The 19997-nt window shown below is 53.4% G+C and overlaps 1 protein-coding gene across 4 annotated transcripts in view; it reads right to left on the reverse strand.

Moving 5' to 3' along the window:
- Nucleotides 1-19997, reverse strand: part of LOC117882764 (probable E3 ubiquitin-protein ligase MID2) — a 286426-nt gene that overhangs the window by 261489 nt on the left and 4940 nt on the right. Inside the window, exon 1 of one of the 4 annotated variants that reach the window (XM_034781532.1) lies at nt 11227-11376. The exons of the other annotated variants lie outside the window; for them this stretch is intronic. The gene's annotated coding sequence lies outside the window, so the exon portion shown is untranslated. Of the gene's footprint in view, nt 1-11226; nt 11377-19997 lie in introns of those variants that run through there. 4 annotated transcript variants of the gene reach the window in all.

Below are 19997 nucleotides of genomic sequence, written 5' to 3' on the forward strand. Positions count from 1 at the left end.
ATGCTCTCTGTATATGTGTATATATATCTCCTCAATATTTATTCCAGTCTATATGCATCCGAAGAAGTGGGCTGTAGTCCACGAAAGCTTATGCTCTAATAAATTTGTTAGTCTCTAAGGTGCCACAAGTACTCCTGTTCTTTTTGCGGATACAGACTAACACGGCTGCTACTCTGAAACCTATCACCTCTCAGTAATAAGCCACACTCCTACAGTGCAGAGACCTGCAGAGAAAGCCCTGCTTTCTACAGCTCCAACAGTGCAGGCTCCATCACTTGAGCTACAGCTTCACTTTTAGAAAGACCCTCTTGAACTTTCTAAGCTGCAAGCAGCCGACACAAGGGGAAGATGCTGAAACACCAACATACCTGCTAAATGGGGCATCCAGTGTCGGCAACCCTGACAAAGCTACAACAGGAGGTACAAAAAGAAAAGCTAATTGCAAGGAACTGTTAATGCTTAGGCTGAAATTTAAACCCACAGTCCCACAGGCAGAAAAGAGAGAGCTGGTATAGCCCACCTCTCGGACATAGAAAAACCAGGACAGAGGGTCTTTCATTACCAGCCATCAGATAACACTAAGCAGTAGGGAAGATGCATATTGCTGTATCAGAAAGTCTTTCATTTGCAAATCTGCATTAACAATGCGCCAATGAAGAAACATTTCAGATACTGTCAGACCTGAATGGTGCACACAGGTAAAATGAGTGGAGACATTCCCAGGCCACAGGATGATAGGATGTCTCCTGGATGATATTCTAGAGCAATAATAATATTCTTTCACATCTATAGTTAGGGTGACCAGACGTCCCGATTTTATCGGGACTGCCCCGATATTTGCTTCTTTGTCCCGCGTCCCGACCAATGTTTAGTCGGGACACTGGACAAACAAGAAATTTTGCCCTCCGCTCTGGTGCTCACGCCCCACCTGCCCCGGCTCCACCCCCTCTTTCCCCCATTGGCTCCCTCCCCAAATCCCTGCCCTGGCCCCGCCTCTTCCCCAACCACGCGGCATTCCTCCTCCCTCCCAGGCTTGCAGCTGCATGGCGGAGCAAGCCTGGAGGGAGGGGGTGGCGGCGGTGCCTGGATCCTGGAGCTGGTGAGTCAGCTCCGGCACCCAGGCACCGGGCGGGCAAAGGGGGGCTGGCAAGGGAGGGAGACGGGGGGGCTCAGCTCTGAGCCCCCCGGCACGCCAGAGGGCTCCTACCCGGGCTGCTGCACACCAGGGCCGGGAGCGCAGCCTGGAGGCTGCTTCAGCCCTGCAGCCCGCGGGGCAGCGCGGTGGGTCCGGGCGGGGGCAGCGCGGAGCAGGCAGGGGCCAGGTGGGCAGCACGGGGGCGTGGGCCGAATCCCTGCTGCTGCCAGGGAGCCCCGCGCCTCTCCCTCCCGCTTGCGGCTGTGGCTCCTTCCCGGCGGGACGCGCCCCCTGGCCTGCCCCAGGCACATGCGGCGTGCGTCCAGCGGCTCCTTCCCGGCCAGAGGGAGACTAGGCATGGGGGACGCGCACCGCATGTGGCTGGGGCGGCGGGAGGCGCGTCCCGCTAGGAAGTAGCCGCAGCCGCGAGCGGGAGGGAGAGGTGCGGGGGTCCCCGGCAGCAGCGGGGATTCGGCCCATGCCCCCGCGCCACACACCCGGCCCCTGCTCGCTCTGCGCTGCCCCCGCCCGGACCCACTGCGCACCGCATATGCCCGTGGAGGGCCGGGAGGCTCCGCAAGGAGGGCAGCATGCTCGGCCAGGGCCTGCTAATGCCTCCGGCCCCTTTGAAACTTTTTTTTTTTTTTGCTCCGCCCCCCCCCTCTTTTTTTGCTCGCCCCTCCCCCTTGCGTCCCGATATTTTATAGTGCTGATCTGGTCACCCTATCTATAGTGTCCAGCATCACAGTATTTCAAGTAACTTCTACAAACACTAGCTAATGAATTCCTCAGAATCATGTTGGAAGAAGCTGGTCAGGGAAAGTGTGGGACTCTTACTGAATGGGGAGTGGCAACCTAGTGACAGAGGATGTGGAAAAAGCTAATGTACTCAACGCTTTTTTTGCCTGTCTTCATGAACAAAGTCAGCTCCCAGACTACTGCACTAGGCAGCACAGTATGGGGAGGAGGTGATCGGCCCTCTGTGAAGAAAGAAGTGGTTCAGGACTATTTAGAAAAGCTGGATAAGCACAAGTCCATGGGGCCGGATGCACTGCATCCAAGGGTGCTAAAGGAGTTGGCGGATGCGATTGCAGAGCCATTGACCATTATCTTTGAAAACTCATGGCGATCGGGGGAGGTCCCAAATGACTGAAAAAAGATTAATGTAGTGCTCATCTTTAAAAAAGGGAAGAAGGAGTTTCCGGGGAACTACAAGCCAGTCAGCCTCACCTCAGTCCCTGGAAAAATCATGGAGCAGGTCCTCAAAGAATCAATTTTGAAGCACTTAAGAGGAGAGGAAAGTGATCAGGAACAGTCAGCATGGATTCACCAAGGGGAAGTCATGCCTGACTAACCTAATTGCCTTCTATGAGGAGATAACTGGCTCTGTGGATGAGGGGAAAGCAGTGGACGTGTTATTCCTTGACTTTAGGAAAGTTTTTGTTACGGTCTCCCACAGTATTCTTGCCAGCAAGTTAAAAAAGTATGGGCTGGATGAATGAACTATAAGGTGGATAGAAAGCTGGCTAGATCATCGGGCTCAACAGATAGCGATCAATGGCTCCATGTCTAGTTGGCATCAAGCGGAGTGCCCCAAGGGTCGGTCCTGGGGCCAGTTTTGTTCAATTTCTTCATTAATGATCTGGAGGATGGTGTGGATTGCACCTTCAGCACACTGGAGAGTAGGGATAGGATACAGAGGGACCTAGACAAATTAGAGGATTGTGCCAAAGAAATCTGATGAGGTTCAACAAGGACAAGTGCAGAGTCCTGCACTTAGGATGGAAGAATCCCATGCACTGCTACAGACTAGGGACCGAGTGGCTACGCAGTAGTTCTGCAGAAAAGGACCTAGGGGTTACAGTGGACAAGAAGCTGGATATGAGTTAACAGTGTGCCCTTGCTGCCAAGAAGGCTAACGGCATTTTGGGCTTTATAAGTAGGAGTATTGCCAGCAGATCGAGGGACGTGATCATTCCTCTCTATTCAGCACTGGTGAGGCCTCATCTGGAGTACAGTGTCCAGTTTTGGGCCCCACACTACAAGAAGGATGTGGAAAAATTGGAAAGAGTCCAGCGGAGGGTAACAAAAATGATAAGTCATGTGCCCCAGCCCCTTAATGAGGAAAGGCTGAGGGAACTGAGATTATTTACTCTGCAGAAGAGAAGAATGAGGGGGGATTTGATAGCTGCTTTCAACTACCTGAAAGGAGGTTCCAAAGAGGATGGATCTAGACCAGCGGTGGGCAAACTTTTTGGCCTGAGGGCCACATCGGGTTTCTGAAATTGTATGCAGGGCCAGTTAGGGGAGGCTGTGCCTCCCCAAACAGCCAGGTGTGGCCCGGCCCCCGCCTCCTATCCGACCCCACCTTCTCCCTGACTGCCCCCGAACTCCTGCCCCTGACTGCCCCCCACTGCCCCATCCAACCCCCTCTCCTTTCTGACTGCCCCCCCAAGGACCCCTGTTCCCCGCCCTCTGACCACTCCAACCCCTATCCACACCCCCGCCCCGACCACCACCCCGAACTCCCCTGCACTCAATCCAACCCTCCTTGCTCCCTGCCCCCTTACAGCGCCACCCAGAGCACCAGGACAGGCAGCTGTGCCACCCAGGTGGAGCCAGCCACACCATCACGCATCACAGAGCACCGGGTCAGGCTGTGACTCTGCAGCTGCGCTGCCGGCAGGAGCTCACAGCCCCACCGCCCAGAGCATTGCGCCGGCAGCGCAGTGAGCTAAGGCTGCAGAGGAGGGGAAACAGCAGGGGAGGGGCCGGGGGTTAGCCTCCCGGGCCAGGAGCTCAGGGGACGGCAGGAGGGTCCTGTGAGCCGGATGTGGCCCGCGGGCCGTAGTTTGCCCACCTCTGATCTAGACTGTTCTCAGTGGTACCAGATGAGTAATTACAAGGAGTAATGGTTTCAAGTTGCAGTGGGGGAGGTTTAGGTTGGATATTAGGAAAATCTTTTATACTAGGAGGGTGGTGAAGCACTGGAATGGGTTACCTAGGGAGGTGGTGGAATCTCCTTCCTTAGAGGTTTTTAAGGTCAGGCTTGACAACACCCTGGCTAGGATGATTTAGTTGGGGATTGGTCCTGCTTGAGCAGGGGTTGGACTAGATGACCTCCTGAGGTCTCTTCCAACCCTGATATTCTAGGATTCTATGTTCTGCACTGATCCTGATGGCATTTTACATGCAGGTACAAGACAATATCCCTGCCCAAAGGAGCTTATGATCCAAGTTAAGACACGACAGTGTGAATTTTACAACTGGGTGCTAGCAGAGAAAACAAGGGCTGGCATCTCAGAACACCCTGGCAAGGCAGGCAGGCAAGCGTTATACCCTTTTTATAGCTGGATAAAGAGGTTAAATGACTTCCCCAAAGCCACACAGAACATCAGTACAGAGCCAAGGCAAAACCCAGACAGATGGGCAGTGAGGGATCACTGGCCCTCACTCCCCTCTGCCTCCAATTTCAAAACAACAACAACAAAGCAGGTAAATACCACAACTGCATCAATTATCACTGTGTTTATTTGACCAGATCTTCTGTCCCCAGGCTCTCATCTCTGTCCCTTTTCAGACCACTAGCTCACAAAGGCAGATACTGTCTCTTCCAGGGCCGGCTTTAAGCCGATTCGGCCGATTCCCCGGAATGGAGTCCCGCGCCTAAGAGGGCCCCGCAACATCCGGGGCTGCTGGTGGAGCGGAAAAAAAAAAAAAAAAAAAGGCCTGCTTCTTCCCCCTCCCTCTAGCGCTTGCGCTGCCATACAGCTGATCAGCGCAAGCCTGGGAGGGAGGGGGAAGGAGGAGGAATGCGGCGTGCTTGGGGAAGAGGCGGGGCCAGGGCGGGGATTTGGGGAGGATCCAATGGGGCAGGGAGGGGGCGGAGTCGGGGCGGGGGGGGGAGGCGCGAGACAATTCACATCCCGGTGTGGGGCCCCGCACCTGCTAAAGCCGGCCCTGGTCTCTTCTACAGCACTTAGTTTGCTTCACACACAGCTCAGTGGCTTTTGGATGCTATGGTAATACCGAATGAATGAGAACCACAACGAGCATGGAATCCTGACACTCAGCCCTGAGGTCTAACCACTAGGGAACACAAGCACAAATAAAGAAGACTAGATTTCATTGGCATCAATTGGGGTGTGAAAAACCCAACACAACCCCTAACTCTGTCCCCTTGGCATTACAAGACAGTCTTTAATTACATGATCACATGCCAGATAATTCAACTACATACCATTTTTCTCTCCGCTTATACTTCTACACCAGGGGTAGGCAACCTATGGCATGTGTGCCGAAGGCGGCACATGAGCTGATTTTCAGTGGCACTCACACTGCCCCCCGCAAGGACCCCTGTTCCCTGCCCTCTGACCGCTCCAACCCCTATCCACACCCTTTTTATGGCTCTGCATTTTAATTTAATTTTAAATGAAGCTACTTAAACTTTTTAAAAATCTTATTTACTTTACATATAACAATAGTTTAGTTATATATTATAGACTTATAAAAAAAGACCTTCTAAAAATGTTAAAATGTATTACCGGCACGCGAAACCTTAAATTGGAGTGAATAAATTAAGACTTGGCACACCACTTCTGAAAGGTTGCCGACCTCTGTTCTACACATACAGCAGTTTGTTAGATTTTGCCATTCTCGAGTACTTACATTCCTTGCCCTATGGGTCAGGCTATCTTTACCAGTTGCCACAACTAGGAGCAATTTTCTTTTAAGGTCTGGCCTGGAATAGTTTTGTCAGCAGACACAGGCTACAGCTTCTCTCTTCATCCAGCAGCAGCACAACCTTCCTTAGGTGCAATTCCAGACATGAGGCAGTTAACTACAATGTTAATTTACCTACACACAGCACAGCTTTCCCTGTGACCCAACAGGAGTGGAAGGGATGGCTCTCAGTGATTGGCCATCTCCGTGATGAGATGTACTGTGGGATAATGCCTGGTATATTACACTGGGGTTTTCCTTTAATGAGTAGAAAGAAAAATAAATGCTTTGTATCTTGCATTTTGAGTATGTTGCACGGAGCAGCAGCAGATCAGTGGAATAATCACAGAGCTTGGAACAGGCTCGCGAGAAAAAGAGCATTATATCCACAGGCATATTCTCCCCTTGAGAGCAACTGTGCCTTTATTCTCTACAGAAAGCACCATGTGTGCAATGGCACAGTATACAACTGCTCAACTGTAATACACATACATTAATCCTGAGGACACTATCGGGAGCTGGGGGCACTTTTCTCAGATCACACGACTACATGAGAACCCGCCAGCAGCAAAGGGCTTAATGAAATATGTGTGAAAGGGCAGGAGTTTAAATCAATTCAGTCTCCCAACACCCAGAATACACTTTAGATCTCCCATCACGGCCACCACATCACTGGCTTGGCTGTGCTCGGGGGAGAGATTGGGAAGGGAGGCAAAGACCCTCGGTGGCATGGGGCATAATATTTACATAATGCCTTTCATCTGAGGATCTCAAAGTACTTCACAGATATTACTGATGGAGCCTCAAAAACCCTCTGTGGGCTAGTTCACATGCTACAGTGACGGGGCCTTATAGGCAGTTGGGTAGGTCATGGGAACATTGAGCAACAAAAAATTAAGAGATGTGCCCATGGCCACACACTGCTGGGCACAGACAGAAACAGAACCAGAACCAGGTCTACTGACTCCTAGTACCCTGGTCTCAGCACTAGATCAGACTCCCTCTACAGAGAGAAGATGGGGGGATGAGGTGAGAAAGAAGAGGCAGAAAGAATGAATGAGAAACAGGAAGCAGCAAAACAAAGAATTTGTTTGTACACATGCAATGAATAACATGCTCCCAAGACAAGCATAAATCTGTGTGGTTTGGTGACATTAACAAACCATTCTGACTTTTCTCCCAAGGTTTGCCACATCACCATAGCCCCACAATGGTATTCCAGAGGCTGGGTGTACATTACCCCTTATATTCGCTTTGGGAAGCTGCAAAAACACAACTGATAGGAGCATACAGATTGCTGAAATGAACATTACCTCACTTCTAATCACCTAGCTAAACGGACTATTTATAATCACCTCCTAACGTCCGAAAGGATAATGTTGATTGATAATTATTCATTAGATGAAGTGCTGATTAAATGACTTGAGGAGTCACGGGGGGATAACGGGAATTAAAGGAGGATGCGCTATTATGTCCTTCTGGAAATGAGAGAACATGTCAAACGCCAAGACGTGGAGCAATAAAGGTGACACCGGTAGGGTCCACACATCAGGTTCGGTTGCCCCTCACACTAATACAGGCTCTTTTCATTAAGGTTTTCAAATTTCATTTCAACCCATTTGTAACGGTGGACATTAAATACAGCATAGACATTGCCGCCTGACGCTAGCGCATGAGCCCCAGGAAGTGAAAGCGATGACTGCGCTCTCTGGCCAAGGGGCGGCAGGGTGCGTCTTGCTGTGAGAACAGAAGAAGGGACACAGGACCTACCTCCTGGAGCTTAAAATGCTGCAGACACAGCTGGGCCAGTATGAATTTGAGACCGTTTCTGACATTCCCGGAGATCCTTGCTGAAAGGCCCGCACAAAGGAGTGTGCTGTGAGGATGGGGACAGGGCAGCCAGGACGGCCTTACACAACTGAGGGTGAGCAGAGGACACAAAGGGAGCAGCAAGCTCTGCTGGCTGTGCAGATCAAAAAGGAGTGAGAAAGGAGAGCAGAGACATGTGCCAGGGCAGAGCCATGCCCGGCACTGAGGGTCAGAAGCTGGGAGCTGCTGGATGGCTCTGAAGGGAGGTGCAGAGCCATCAGAGGAAGGTGATTTGAGCAGCAGCATTTGGGATGGGATGGGGGAGGGGTGGGAGATGAGGTGAGGAGCAGGGTGGCCAGGAGGAGCCGTTTGCTTTAGTGGAGGTGAGAGGTGGCCAAGCCATTTGGGACGGGTGGGGATCAGGGTTAGTGGTGGTGCAGGAGAGCGACAGCACACGGCACAGACAGTGGATGGAAGGAGACTAGGGGAACCAGACAGCACGTCTGAAAAATCAGGACAGGGGATGGGGCGGGGTGTGTGTGTGTGTGTAAATAGGCACCTATATAAGACAAAGCCCCAAATATCGGGACTGTACCTATAAAATTGGGACATCAGATCACCCTAAAGGAGACAGGACACTGAGACTGTGCACTGGGTGATGGGAGAACAAGAGAGGCTTGGAGGATGTTGAAGAAGTTTGAGCTCAGCATGCGTCGGAGGTTTGAGTCTGCACAGGAGAGGAGAGGGAGACTGGGCTTGGCAACTGAAGAGGCCCTGAAAGCGGACAAGGACGCACCGGAAAGGAGGAGACTGAAGACAGAACCCAGAGAAGCCAACAGAGAGGGGAAGACGGAAGAGGAGATCCAAGGAATAGCCAAGACTTAGAGCACAGGAGCAGGGAGAGATCAAGGGAGGCAGCCCCACGGTAGGCAGGAAGAGAGCCCATGGACCTAAGCAGGAGGCGGCCCTGGGAGGATATTTTCAGGGAAGGCGAGGATTGCAGAGCAGAGGAGATCAGGGCATCAGCAGAAAGTCAGGAGCTGAAAGGCAAAGGGGAGGAGGCAGCAGTTGGAGAGCCAGGTGGGGTGAAGGAATGGGACTTGGGGTCTGTGTGAGCGCGTGGCCCGGAGAAGTCAAAAGTGAGTGGAGTCAGGGCTTAGGAGCTAATAAGAAACATTTGGGGATCCAGGAGTGGGTGTCTGGCTGGAGGAGAGGAGAGGTGTTTGCGGGAGCAGAATCAGAAAGCTCTTTGCATATGTTCTCTTGAAGAAATGGCCACAGTCCTGAGGAGAAAGGGAGGAGGGGAAGCAAGTTTGGGATGCAAAGCTAGAGAACTATGGGCTAAGGAGACAACCCGAGGAAGGCCTGGCTACTGGCATAGTTAAGAGCTGCATTGCTAATCACGAACCGTGCTGGAACAGCAACACTGCAAGCAAAGGAGCAGTGCAGTAGTTAGAGTGGGGCACAGAGAGGGGCAGAGCTGGGTCCTACACACACAGTCCCAGACCATCCCTTTCTAATAATGCATGTGCAAAAGCTTCCAGCACCCGGGAGCAAGACAGAACCATCAGCAGCCAGGGAAATCCTCCAAGTAAAGCCAGAGCACATTTCTGGAGCAGACAAAGGCATTTTTAAGGGGAGCTAAAACAATGTCTTGGAGCACTCACTCCCCATCCATCACAATGTAAAGCACAGACTGGGAGAAATCAGGGACAATTTGCTAAATAAACTGAATTGTTTCTGAGTAGCAGCCGTGTTAGTCTGTATCCGCAAAAAGAATTGTTTCTGGCTCCATCTCCAGAATGCCCCTAAAGGACAGGATCTTACAAGATGGAGAGTGAATTGCAGATTGGTGTGTCAGCATAGAGCACCAGAGGGCCCAGATTCTCATGCTGCAGCACTCAAATCCCTGGATAAACATTTCAGCTCCGGGGAAAGGTACCTGGGGTTTTCAATATGTCAGACTCTGGATTCAACTTGCAAGGGCATAGGAAGATGGGACACAAAGCGCCAGGGCTAAAACAGGGAAACAGAGAAGTTACTTTACAGCGTGCACGTTCCATAAATGAGCTTTCAGTGTTTACATATAAAGTTTAGGAAAGAGACAACGTGTGTGAATGATACTCCAGGGAATGTTATGCCGGAAGAATTCCAGAAACTTTAAAGTGCCAGGTTTAAGTATGTGTCAGATGCTTTCAGATAAATAAAATGCTTTTATGCAGACTGTGCCAATAAATCTCAGTAACAACTCGCAGTTTCTGGATTTCTTCTGCCACAGCATCTTAACCATCCTCCTGTCACCCTGGGCTGCATCAGAAACTTCAGCAACAAAAGCCAGTTCGTAAGGCCATCATTTCGCTAACACTCTGTGCTTTCTGGTGGGGGACATTTTCTCAAAGTTGTTCCCACCTCTCCCCAAAGTTCCACACCACTTTGCAGTGGTACACGTCCTCAAACCGCCATCCCGCCCCAGGCAACTGCATTTTATTGGGCACGAGGAAGAGAGGAAAGTGAGTCCTAAGATAGTGACAAATGTTTGCAAAGCTGAAGCGTTCAAGATCCAGGCTAAGTGGCTTTCTAACACAAACATAGCAGCCTTGGGCTTGTGCCTGGGAACCAGACAGTGACCGTGAGGAGCCTGGGTCAGGCAGCAGCAGGGCCGGCTCCAGGCACCAACCCACCAAGCTTGTGCTTGGGGCGGCGCGGTGCTCCAGCTGCCGTCCCCGCGGCGCTCTGGCCATCGGGGACAGCGGAGCCGCGGCGGGCTCGCTGCCCTCCCCCCGGCGCTCTGGCTGCCGGGGAGAGCAGAGCCCCGGCTGGGACTCGCCGCCCTCCCCCCAGCGCTCTGGCCGCCGGGGAGAGCGGAACCCCGGCTGGGACTCGCCGCCCTCCCCCCGGCGCTCTGGCCGCCGGGGAGAGCGGAGCCCCGGCTGGGGTTTGCCGCCCTCCCCCCGGGGCTCTGGCCACCCTCCCCTGCCGCGCTGGGGGGGTGGCGGCCGGAGGCTTTTTTGCCTGGGGTGGCAAAAAAGCCAGAGCCGGCCCTGGGCAGCAGCCATCTGCATGAGATCTTAGGAGATGTCAACTCAGCCACTGGAAGGTGCAATGTAGGCACACCCAAGCTAGCCTCAATCCAGCTAACCACAGCAGCACAGGCAGTGGGATAGGGTAGTCACCCAAGTACAATCCCACCCGGAACCCGAGGAACATACTCAGTCAGCTGACCTGTGTTGCTGCAACTACTGTGAGCGAGCTAGCTCTGGTTCGCCGACTGTAGTGGAGACATACCCTGTAATGCACCTCCATTGTGGGCCGGTCCAAAGCCGCTGCAATATCTTGGAGGGGCCACCAAATGTGCAGCACTGGTGGTAGGTTTCCAGCACACGCCAAGGGGCAGCACAAGCCAGAATACTGCCCATAAGTCACTTTGGGACAATGTTGGAAACTATTATTCCATTAGTTATGATTTTTCCCTGCATCATGCAGGAGATCCCTACGCTCTCCCCTCAAGCTCTCTGGGGGGAGGGATGCGGACGCCTTTGGAACAATTATTTCTCTGTTACCTCAGTGCTGCACTGGCGCTCTGGAGATTCACCCTTCACCCACAGAGCAGGGGCACCACAGCCAAAACTGCTGCAAGCTTCTCCCACGCCACTCTCCCTTCCCTCTTGCTCCTGTGGTCCCTCCCTGGTAGGGTTGGAGTTCACTCCCCAGGGCCCGCTCACCCCTTTGCCTCTGTTGAAACTGCATACAAGAGGGACAATCAGTGACAGCCGTAGTGACGTTTTCTGCAATGTGGGCACTGGATTGTTCCAGGGTGGCTGCCCCATGTGAATGAAGTAGATCCAGCTCCCCTGCCAGAATGGGTGCTCCCTACTTGGCCAATTAAAAGGGCAGGGCAGCACTTGGGGCCTATAAAGTGGGTCCCAGTAAGCCGGAACAGATGGGCATAGCCAGGAAGGGCAGGTGAGAGTTGTCAGAGACCGGGGGAGACCTGGAAGCCAGCAGAAGTTGGTTCCTGGGAGAACACTGAAGGCAAGAAAGCAGCAGTGGGGGTTGCCTGCTGGCTCTAAGCCAGAGCCAAGGGCCAGGGAGGGCTGAAGAGAGCAATGCAGGGGCGCATCCACTGACATCTCCAGGGCTGGACTAACCACTTTCCTGGACCCAAAGGAACCATGACAGGGCTGAGGGGGCAAGGGATGCTCCCAATAGAGAGGCTGTGGGGTTGCAGAGTGGGGCAGGACTCCAGTTGGAAGGGGAAAGGAGCTGGGGCATAGTGAGGGGTGCCAGGGCTGACTGGGAAGCCAGGGCTGCATTTAATGTTTTGACTGGACTACGGTGTTGGGGCTTGTTATGGGGGCGTGGGCGCGTGCTTTTGTTATAAATTAAACCCACACAGGCTATTGGCATTCAGAAGGAAGGGAGGGATAGCTCAGTGGTTTGAGCATTAGCTCAACCAGGGTTGTGAGTTCAATCCTTAAGGGGGGCCACTTAGGGATCTGGGACAAAAATCAATACTTGGTCCTGTTAGTGAAGGCAGGGGGCTGAACTGGATGACCTTTTGGGGTCCCTTACAGCTCTATGAGATAGGTATATCTCCCTTTTGTTTATTTTTTTTTTAAGAAAGACTAATTGGACTGTTTCAGGGACTCTGAATGGGGAAACTGAGGCAGCGCACAGCCAGCTGACAGAAGGCGCTCCTGGCAGGCAGCCCTATGACAAAGATCCATCCACGTCTCACTGGCATTGCCTACACACCAGACAAGGAGAATTTCTGCCCTACAACCACCTTGCCTCTATTTACCCAGTGGCATCTGCTGGCCGGCTTCATCCAGGAGCCTCAGCTCCAGGCCCCTGAACCACTAGCCCCATTTTAACCTATCAAGGAGTGGAGTTTCCAGTTGGGTGACTGAATTAGCCATTCGCTAATTAACTAGTTTTAGCTGGTTTGTTTTGTACCCTAAAGAAATTGTATTTGTATCCCCAAGTCATCTTGAGCCATTTATTCTGGTTATTCTAACCAGTCCCTGCACAATCCTGAACACAGCCCTGGTCACTGCCATTGCCTCGTGGCAGAAAGGACACAGGAGGGGACTGAGCTCTTCCTCGGGGCACTGCCCCTGGACCTCCCTGATCAACTCCCCGTCTTTTTTATGGACACAGCAGCAGCAGGTTTAGGCCCTATGGTAGGTGTCTCTCCCCACCCCTTGATCCATCCCTGTGAAGAGCCATGAGACCCTTAAGGAGAAAACCACTCCCCATGTTCTAAGCAAACATGGTGTCCACACCCCGCTGCAGGGTGTTGCGTGACACAGCGGCCCCCTCTGCAGCCTGCTCAGTGCACAGCAGGTGCTCCCAGCACCAGGCTCTCTAGGCTCCTTTTTCGGGGGTCCCGTTAATGCTCACGCACTGCAGGGAACAGATGATGCTTTTCTAGGCTGCAGAAATAACAGGTGCAAATACCCTCAGCCCCACCATGAGAGAGAAGCCAGCAGTCCCTAGCCCAGCCCTAGGGGCAGTTCAGTACCGGGTACAAGGGGAACCTCCCACCCCTGGGGCTTCCCCGTTGCCAGAAATGCTGCTGGCTAGGGTTAACATTCGTCCGGATTCCCCCGGACATGTCCGGCTTTTTGAGCTAAAAATAGCATCGGGGGGAATTTGTAAATGTCCAGACTTCCCCCCCCATGCAGAGCGCGCACGGCTAACAGGGCAGCCGGCCGGATGGTGCCACTTACATGGGGCTCCAACAGCCAGAGAGAGCCCCTCCTCCACTTCCCCTGCAGCAGAGATCACTCCCTCCCTCCCTCCCTGCATTCGCAGATCGCCTCCTGCAGTCTGGAGCTCCTCCCCCACTCCCCAGCGTGCTGGGACGAGCGGCAGGGTAAGGGGGCCAGGGAGTCGGAGAAGGGGCGGGGAGGTTCTGGAGGGAGCAGTCGGGAGTTCGGGGGGGCTTTCTGAGGGGGGTGTAGATAAGGTTTTGGGCAGTCAGGGTACAGGTAGGGGGTAGGGTCCTGGGGGGCAGTTAGGGTGTGGGGGGGGTCTTAGGAAGGGGCAGTTAGGGGACAAGGAAGAGGGAGGCTTAGGTAGGGGGTGGGGTTCTGGAGGTCAGTTAGGAGCAGGGGTCCAAGGAGGGGGCAGTCAGGGGACAAGGAGCAGGGGGGGGGGAGTTGGGAGTTCTGGGGGCGGGGCTGTCAGGGGGCAGGGATGGGGAGAGGGATCGGAGCAGTCAGGGGACAGGGAGCAGAGGGGTTTAGATGGATCAGGAGTTCTGGGGGGGCTGTCAGGGGGTGGGGAGTGGTTGGATGGGGCGTGGGAGTCCCAGGGGTCTGTCTGGGGGTGGGAGTGTGGATAAGGGTTGGGGCAGTCAGGGTACAGGTAGGGTGCTAGGGGGCCAGTTAGGATGGGGGGAGGGTCTCAGGAGGGGGCAGTCAGGGGACAAGGAGCTCGGGGAGGGTTGAGGGTTCTGAGGGGGGCGGGAAGTGGGAGGGAGTGGAAGGGGCAGGGGCAGGACTAGAGCAGGACAGGGGCGGGGCTCCTCCCGTCCTCTTTTTTGCTTGCTGAAATATGGTAACCCTACTGCTGGCCTCCTGCCAGCGACAAGCACCCAGATGCTTCCCTGCCTGTCCTGGCTCTTGGGCTGCTTAGTGCCCAGCCTTCCCTGCACCGACAGCTGCCAGGCTGTGCTCTCCAGTCGCCTGCTCACGGGCAACCTCTGGCTTCCTCCTGAGCCTGGACTGCCCTGACCTGGTTGTGCTGTGGGGTTTATGGCACCCTCCTCTGGCTGGATGTTAAGTTGCTGGTTAACGGCATCCGGTGCCTTCTGAATGGCCTGCAGGTGACTGGCAAGGCAAATGCCAACCCATCAGGGCTCGTCTTCACGGGGAAACTACCCGAGTTCGGACACGTTCCCTAGCATGCCCTGCGGTGCCTAACACTGCCTCAGCTCCTTGTGGTTAACTGCAGTGCACCCGGGGCCAGGCCACAGGACTGTAAGCACAATGGGCCAGTTCTACGCAGAGAGAGGATGTTTCAGATGCCCTCAGAGTCAGCCTTACTCTGCTCCTACAACAGCCAATGGTACAGCTCAATGGAGGCAGGGTAGAGCCAGTGCCGACCCCTTTGGAACCATCAGAGCCTGCATGCTTGCCCGGTGCTAGCTAACGTGCATTCTAATGCAATGTAACTTAGCAGCAACACGAGGACCTCAAGTGTGCCTCTCCCACCTGGGGGACACAGCTGGGAACCCCCCAGGAGAGGCAAATAAATCAAGTGGGTTTGCCACAGAGCACCCACATCAGGCAGTGACATCATCAGCCCTGTCTTAGCACCTGGAGCCTTCCCGCAGCAGAGCAGGTTAATAGCTTCATGTTTGCGCTAATGTCACAGCTTAACTCGCAGCTCCACTGCTCTCCAGAGCACACTGCGTTTCAGGTGCTTGAGCATAATTAAACAGCCTAATTTTAATCAGCCCAGTTGAATCCCAGTAAATCTGGTTGTGGTTTTGATATCTATCCATGACACACATTTCATATGCTCCGTGTCTCTTTGAAGAACACAGAAGCTAATTTAGTCCCTGGCATCTCTGACTTGCTGCTGAAGGAGGCTGCAGGAGGAGTGCATCTTTTTAGCATCTTTTATGTTTACTTCCATGCAGCTTTTCTCCCAGTCTGCATTTATTATACTGGTGCTGAAACTTGCCATTATAACACTTCTGCTTGCTAACAGAAGTTAAGACTTTTGGGTTTTTTGCTTTGGTTTGCTCAACTAGCTCAACACTGGATTTAAATGAAATTTTCCTAGGCCATTACCCTTAATGTGATCTAGTTACTGTGTCTGTAATATAAGAAATAAATAAATAGACCTACTGATTAATTTCAGAGTAGCAGCCGTGTTAGTCTGTATCCGCAAAAAGAACAGGAGTACTTGTGGCACCTTAGAGACTAACAAATTTGTTAGTCTCTAAGGTGCCACAAGTACTCCTGTTCTTTCTACTGATTAATGTCACTATTCAACATGAATTCTAGCAATAATAATAAATTGTATAGCCTGTTTCAGGTGAGAATTTCAAACCACTCTACAGATAACCATCGTTTTTACCCTGGCATCACAGATGGGGAAAGTAACACTTTCCCCCTTTTTATGATCTATTGGGCTTCACCCCTCTGCTCTCCAATGCTGAGTCCTATCCTCAACCCTAGAACTCATGCTAACTTCAGGGGCATGTGTGCTCAGAGTGGCTTCAGCAGACTTTTTAAGAGTCCAACTTACTTGGAGGTTTTGGAGGAGAGCGAGTTTTGCCATTAATTTGCATGGGTGAATATAAAAGTCCCAATCCACAATGGGAGTTTTGCCTAAGAAAGGACTGCAAGATCAGGTCCAGAATATGCAAGATGCTGGGGAAGAGCATACAATAAGCACACCCTACACTCCATGTTTTGAGCATGCTCCTTTGATATTCCTCAAGCAGAGCCTGGTTTTATTTCCCTTCAAGCACTTGGCAGTTGTTTACCGATCCCTACACCAGAAATGCAGCAGGTGGGGGAGAATGGACATCCGTTTATTAAGCCTGGTTGCTTGCCATAGTATGCTGAGCACGTCTTTCCCTCTGGCCACATCCTAGTTAGCGCAATTTTAAATAATAAATGTGGGTTTTATTGGGAAATACTCTCCAGCTCCCTTAAGTAACATTTGCTGCCTATTCGGAGGCTCCTCTTGGCTCAGTGTTGGACCAAAACATGACGGAGGGTCACACTCCTGTCCCAGTTTAAACGGAGAACAGGGCGCAAACAGAGAACCCCTAACGGCTTGAGACCAGGAGGCAGCCTCTGCCTTTGATCATGTACGCGTTTTCCACACCCATAAATAATTACACAGGAAAGTGATAAGCAGTATGTTCTGTCACACTGCTCATCGCATCCAGCGGCAATGCTCCTGGGGAAAGGGCTTACATGGCCACTCACTTCATAGTCACACTGCACACCATTGCTAGGGAGGAAGCAGTCTAGCTACAGAGCAATCCCCCAGATTTCCTCACCACTCAGCCGAAAAACCAGATGCATCTGGAATCTCTCCAAGCCTGCTTGAACATAGATCAGCAGTCTCAACCTTTCCCCGTGGGACTTGGCCATTATAATCATCCCTCTTCACCCCATGCCCTGCCTTATCAACAGAGGCCACTTACACACCGTAGCGTAGCGTGCCTTGATCATATTACCAGATGTAACACTGGGATGGCGGGAAAGAGGCAGAGCCCCTCTGTGCAAAAGCAGTACTAATGAGAAAGATGATCTTGTCACAAAAGGGGCCTGCAAAGGGGGAATATATTGGTCTTGTGCCCTTCTCTGATTCTTAAAGTAGTTTAAAACCCAAAAGGTTGGATACTTGGGCCCTGCCCACTCTAGGAGACACTGTGGTGACAGAGAACTGACAAAGTTACAGCAAGAGTTGGGTGATGGGCAGCTTGACTCATACAAGGAATCCCACTGGGGTTAGCAGGCCTCATCCCACACCTTCACCAGAATACATACATGAGTCTGGGCAGGATCAGAGCCGCAGCCTGCTCCGAACTATCAGTTGTGTTCGCTGGGTCGCACCTCTGACTAGCAGCATTTGGAAGAAAGGACCTCCATTGGGCAGCCTGGACCCAGGCAGGCGGGGGGGATTGCTCACAAGGCACATCCCAGACCCCCAAGGAGTCCTCCAGCACAAGCAAGGAAGAGACGGCTTTCGGAGGGGAAGAAAAGCAATACACCGAACCCTTCACCCTCCCACATCCCAAAGGAGCAAAGAAGGGCACAGCCCCTTGCCCACAGCCTGCACCCCCACAAGCTGTGAGGGACCAAGCCTTTGCTTCAGCTTCTCCTGCCCCCATCCCAGCAGCAGCACTAGCCGCTCTTCTTTACTGCATGCCTCAAAATCCCTAAGGCACCCAGGCTGGTGAGGGAAGGGTCTGCGATCCCACATGGACAGTAGCCCCCACCCACTCCCTAAGGAGCTATCACATCCTACACTGCCATGGTTTGGAATGGTTCCCCGGAGCAGGGGGGATTTGTTAGTGAAGCAGGAGGCTGACTGTGGTCCATCCCCGCCCTGGTGACAGTGCTGCCTCCAATGCTGCAGAGGGGAGATAAAAATAGGGACGTGGGCTGCAATGCAGCAGCACGGAGCAAACGCCATGCATTTCTGCAGCAGACCCCGAGGAGCTTGCAGCAGTTACAGTGCAAGCAGATGACCGTTCTGATCACTTCGCCAAGCGTGTGCAGTCCCAATCGCAAGGCCGGTGCAGTGCTGGGGCCAGCAGGCCGGGATTGGACACAGACCATTTAAACACAAAAGTGCGGGGCAGCGAGGGAGGGTGGGGGAGAGATTGGAAAAATTAGTCACTGGAGACCTGCTGTCTCCTGCCAGCTCACTCGGTTTTCTCCTCCCCGGAGGCAGTTCAACCTTGGGGGAGTTTATTTTAAATACCAGATGTAAAAAGGGTGGGCGTTTTAGCAAGATTCTGCTTTGACCAAGGTGAGGGGCTGCAAGGCAGTAGCAGAGATGGAGCACTGAGCCGAGGCCCTGAGCCATTCAGGGCTATGGGGCCCCGGGGGACAGGAGGCAGCGTACTCAGCCGTACTCCTTTCTGACGCCCTAAAGCAGAGCAGTGTGCAGCCCCCTCCCCAAAACCTGCTGCCCGAGAGGAGTTGAGAACTGGTCACCTCCTCATGCCTTCAGGCAGGCGAGCATCGCTGGATGCAGCAGCAGGACCCCAGCCTGATGCCCAAGGGAGCATGAGCTCCATATCCCGCTACTCTTCCCTGCACACATGCAACACAGGACAAGATTGTGGCATTTACACATATCACGTAACACCACAAAAACCTGCAGCGCTCGGAGGCACTAAGCCAGGCTGGGGAAGAGGGCAAGGGAGAGGGACAGGGAGGGCTGCAGGGCCCCAGATCCATCCCTCCTCCCCCATGGCTGCAGGTAAAGCCAGTGGATCTGCCCGCATGCTCCTTCAAAGCCACCTGCCTACCCTCTTGGCTCCCGAGGGTCTCTAGGGGAGTTGTCCACAGGAGCTGCCAGCCCAGGGCTCTCTGTCCCCCTCCCCCGCCGTGCCACCCCCACTGCCCCAGTGGGGGCAGCAAACGCACTAGGAAGAGACAGGCCAAAAAGGAGATGGGAGAGAAGAGAGACGGGCTGAGCAGGGGCAGGGTGCAAGCAGCACCTAACTAGGGATGGCTACAAGCCCCGCAGAGGGAAATCTGAGCTGGGAGACCCCTGCTCAGCTATTGTATTCAGTGATCACTCCCTGGTGTATTTCCTGAGAGGAGCCAGTACATCCAGCCATGCAGGAGTTCTCCTGTACTCCCCAGCCTGCCCCTCACTCCGAGGGGCTTGGTGAGGGACCAAGGAGTGTACACGGTGGGGGATCTTAAAGCCAACAAGTGAGATACATTTTACTAAAGCTGGCCAAGGCCCCAACCCCTCCTGTCCCACACGCCAGTCCTGACACAGCGCAGGGAGTGTTTGCAGTGCTTAGAGCATATCGCTTTCTTGAATGAAGTGTGCCTTGTTCCGCTTCCTCCTCCACAGCTGGAGAGGGACAAAAATACGTTCTAGGCCGCTGGCAAAGGAGTTCCTTTTCACATTTGCTAACAGCCACACTTGGGAAAACAGGAAGCTGGTATCTGATTCAAGGGCTGAGACATTCCATTCCCAAGATCTGTCCAGCCCAGGGAACTTCGCTTTGGCGTGGGGATTCTTCACAGCCCAGCAGTGGTGTAGCACAAAGCACAATATGGGTATTTCAGCCTCACACAAGTGCTAGAATTTTTCCCTAAATAACCAATCTTCGCCGGTGTTCTTGGGACCGCAAGTTCCAACCCAGTGTTGTCACTACATGAACAAGACGCAGCAACCAAGTAAATTAGCGTTACCATTCGTCCGGATTCCCCCGGACATGTCCAGCTTTTAGAGTTAAAAATAGCGTCCGGGGGGAATTTGTAAATGTCCGGACTCCCCCCCACCCCTGCAGAGAGTGCACGGCTGACAGGGCAGCTGGCCGGATGGTGCCACTTACATGGGGCACCGACAGCCAGAGAGAGCCCCCTCCTCCACTTCCCCCTCCTCTCCCCTGCAGCTGAGAGAACTCCCTCCCTCCCTCCCTGCATTCGCAGATCACCAGCCGGCCGTTCGCACGGGCAGTCTGGAGCTCCTCCTCCCAGCACGCTGGTCTGAGCGGCAGAGTAAGGTGGCCAAGGGGTCGGAGAAGGGGCAGGGAGGTTCTGGAGGGGGCAGTCAAGAGACAGGGAGCGGGGGGGGGGGGGGGGGGGGGGGGGGGGGGGGG

Source organism: Trachemys scripta, chromosome 9 (assembly GCF_013100865.1).
Source record: "Trachemys scripta elegans isolate TJP31775 chromosome 9, CAS_Tse_1.0, whole genome shotgun sequence".
NCBI classification, from domain to species: Eukaryota; Metazoa; Chordata; order Testudines; family Emydidae; genus Trachemys; species Trachemys scripta.